Here is a 3,331-nt window from a genome sequence, read left to right as displayed (position 1 = left end):
GGGGGTGGAGGGTAGTCCGTTTAGCGTCCAATCGACTCGGGATACTTATAAGATACTACCATGATTTTTTCAGATTTTTTGGTCCAAAAATAAATTAAGCGAAAAACCGGCCTTACCGACCCTCCCCCTTTCAATTGAAAAACTTCATCCCCTTTGATGAAAATATACAAATTTTCAAAGACTGAACTTTTGGGGAAAGTTAGGACATTTTTTTTAAATGATTAGGTTTTTATAAATATTTGAATTGAATGTTGCCAGGGCATAATTCTACTGGAAGTAGAAAGATTAAGCAAGATAAAAATTAGGGGATAGGAAAAGATAGACTGTGAAAAATTTATGTTTGAAACTTCCACTACATGTATTGGAAGTTTATAATACAAGTCTTGTAGCTGGATATCTCGACACCTGTTGAATCGAAAAATTACAACAACAAAAAATGTAAATCATTTCTGAGAACCTTGTTCCTGGCAAAAAAAAAAGAAATTTTCCGACGGAGCAAAAACTTTCGTTAACGCGCCAATTTATGGAATTCAAGGAATTCATGGAATTCATGGAATTCAAGGAATTCGTGGAATTCACAGAATTTACTGAATTTAAGGAATTAAATGAATTCATATAACGCCCAGGATTCACGGATTTCATGGAATTCATGGGATTCACGGAATTCACGGAATTTATAGAATTCACGGAATTCATAGAATTCATGTAAATAACGGAATTTAGAGAAATTGAAACTTAAAAGCCGTTGTGAATATGTAACCTTTAGTCTAAAATTTATCTCATTAATTTAAAATACAATTATTTGGTTAAAAATTTCACAAAAATTGAACTGTTTATTTAAAGCTCATTGTTTTTGTCAAAATTTCACTGTATTGTTGAATATTCTACCTTTTTCATAAAAAATTCAGCTACTTTCTGAAATATTTTTTGTGGTTATTAAAAATTCAAATAATTTTTTGGAAGTTGAACTACTTTGTTAGAAATTCATTTTTTTGACTGAGGAATTAACTATTTGTTAAAATTTCAATTTTTTTTCAAATTAATCTTTTTAGTTTATAATTTAACTATTTAGATTAAAATTCGTTTTTTCCTTAAAAAATGAATATTTTCCAATTTAAAACTTTACTATTAAATTTTTCAGTGAGGATTCGTTTTGTTGCTTGAATATTGAACTATTTCATTGAAAATTAATTTTTTTGTTGATTATTAATCTTTTAAAATAAAAATTCAATTATTCCATTTTGGTTTCAAAATCATTATTTTTAGTTGAAAATTCATGTAGTTTTTTTTTAATTACCTCTTTTTGTTAGAAAATGTATATTCTTGGTAGTGAACGCATTTTCGGATAAAAAATCAACTGCTTAGTTAAAAGTTAAAATGTTATTTTTAAATTTACTAAATTTTTTTTGAATAATTTTTTTTCACTGAAAATTTAACAATCCCATTTTTGGTTGAAAGGTGTCTTTTGGGGTTGAAAAATTCAACTATTTAGTTGAAAATTTTTTTTTTGTTAAAATTCATACTGGTTTGTAAAAAAATTGCTTTCTTTTTTTTCGTTTCAAAATTCTTATATTTTTTCTGAGAATTCTTGTATTTTGTTAAAAAAATTTCTTTTTTCGTAGAAAAATCAATCTTTTTGGTTGAAAATTCACTTTCTTGGTTTGAAAAATGGAAAAAATGTCAACAAAATAGCTACATTTTCAACCTTGTAATAAAATTTTAAAAGAGGAATGTTTCAGAAAAAATCTAATAATTGATATTTCTAACAAAACGATTTTTATTTTATATAAAAAATAGTTGACTTCAATCAAAAAGATTAATTTTCAACCACGAAAATTTACTTTTTTACCAATAAAGGAAAATTTTGAACTGAAATGATAAATCTTCAACCGACAAAATAAATTTTCTATATAGTAGTTCAACTTCTACCAAGTAATTAAATTTTTAACAAAAAATGTGAAAGTTGATATTTTGAACAAAAAAGATTTTAATTTTTAATAAACAAAAAAAATTGAATTTAATTTAAAAAGATGAATTTTCATCTAACATGATGATTAAATCATTTTTCGTTAAGAATATATATTTTTGGTTAAGAATTCAACTATTCGGTTAAAAATTCCATAAATATGTTGAAAATTTGATTATTTTTTATAAAAATCCAACTTTTTTTACAGTCATCTTTTTCGTCGAAATGTTAATTGCTTTGTTAAAATATTTATAATTTCTTATTTAAAATATTACATTCTTTTAAAAGATTTATCTTTTGTCAAAAAATGAAATAAATTGTTGAAAGTTAAACTGCTTTGTTAAAAGTCAATTTTCTTGGTTAAACATTTAACTATTTTGTTTAAAATTATTCTTTTTAAAATAATTTTTAACTAAAAAGGTAACTATTCGATTTTTGGTTAAAAAGTCATTGTTTTTATTTGGAAATTTAACTATTTCTTTGGAAATTCGTGTAATTTGTTGAAAAATCCTTTTTTTAGTTATAGATTTATGTATTTTATTTAATATTAATCTGTTTTCATTGAAAATTCAAATTATTTGTTGAAAGTTGAACTACTTTGTTAAAAACCATTATGTTTAAAATTCAAATACAAAAATTAATGTGCTAGCTTGGAAATTTATTCATTTTCAACTTATTTGTTAACCAATTATTTTTTCAGTTAAAAATCCATAATTTTAGTTGGAAATTAATTCCTTTGGTTGAAAATAAATCTTTTTAGCTGAAAAGTTAACTATTTTGTCAACAATTTGTTTTTTTCTTAAAAATTAATATTTTTCAATTAGATTGTTCATTGAGGATTCATTTTATTGGTTGAATATTCAACTATTTTATTCAGAATTAGTTTTTTTTGTTCAAAATTAATTTTTGAAACTGAAAATTCAATCATTCCATTTTGGTTTTAAAATTAAGAATTTTTATTTGAAAATTTATGTATTTTGTTAAAAATTTGATATTTTTAATTAATATTTTTTACTGAAAATTTAACGATCCAATTTTTTGTTGGAAATTGAGCTACCGAATCGAATTCTGAAAATATTTTTTTGCTGAATGCACAAACAAATTCTCACAGTAATTAAATTTCTAAAAATTAATATTCTAAACGAAATTTGCAAACTACGAGAATTTATCCCGCTCGAGCCGAAAAAAGTGATGTGCCCTTATTCCATCCGACAGCACAATTGTTCTTTTTTTTAGTTAAAACTTCAACTATTTATTTGAAAATACGAGGGTAGTTCAATAAGTCCTTAGAATGAAGTATAAAAACAATTTTTTTTGGGTAAATTTTTTTTTATTTCTCAACATAATCTCCTTGGAGCTCTATAC

The 3,331-nt window shown here is 23.6% G+C and overlaps 1 protein-coding gene across 5 annotated transcripts in view; it reads left to right on the top strand.

Annotated features, from left to right (window-relative positions):
* The window catches only part of LOC117173408 (voltage-dependent calcium channel subunit alpha-2/delta-3), a 71,408-nt gene that overhangs the window by 46,012 nt on the left and 22,065 nt on the right, over positions 1-3,331 (top strand). The gene's annotated exons all lie outside the window — the stretch shown is intronic.

Source organism: Belonocnema kinseyi, chromosome 5 (genome assembly GCF_010883055.1).
Source record: "Belonocnema kinseyi isolate 2016_QV_RU_SX_M_011 chromosome 5, B_treatae_v1, whole genome shotgun sequence".
NCBI lineage: Eukaryota > Metazoa > Arthropoda > Insecta > Hymenoptera > Cynipidae > Belonocnema > Belonocnema kinseyi.
The sequence above is the reverse complement of the archived record's forward strand: the minus strand, read 5'-3'. Positions and strand labels throughout refer to the sequence as shown.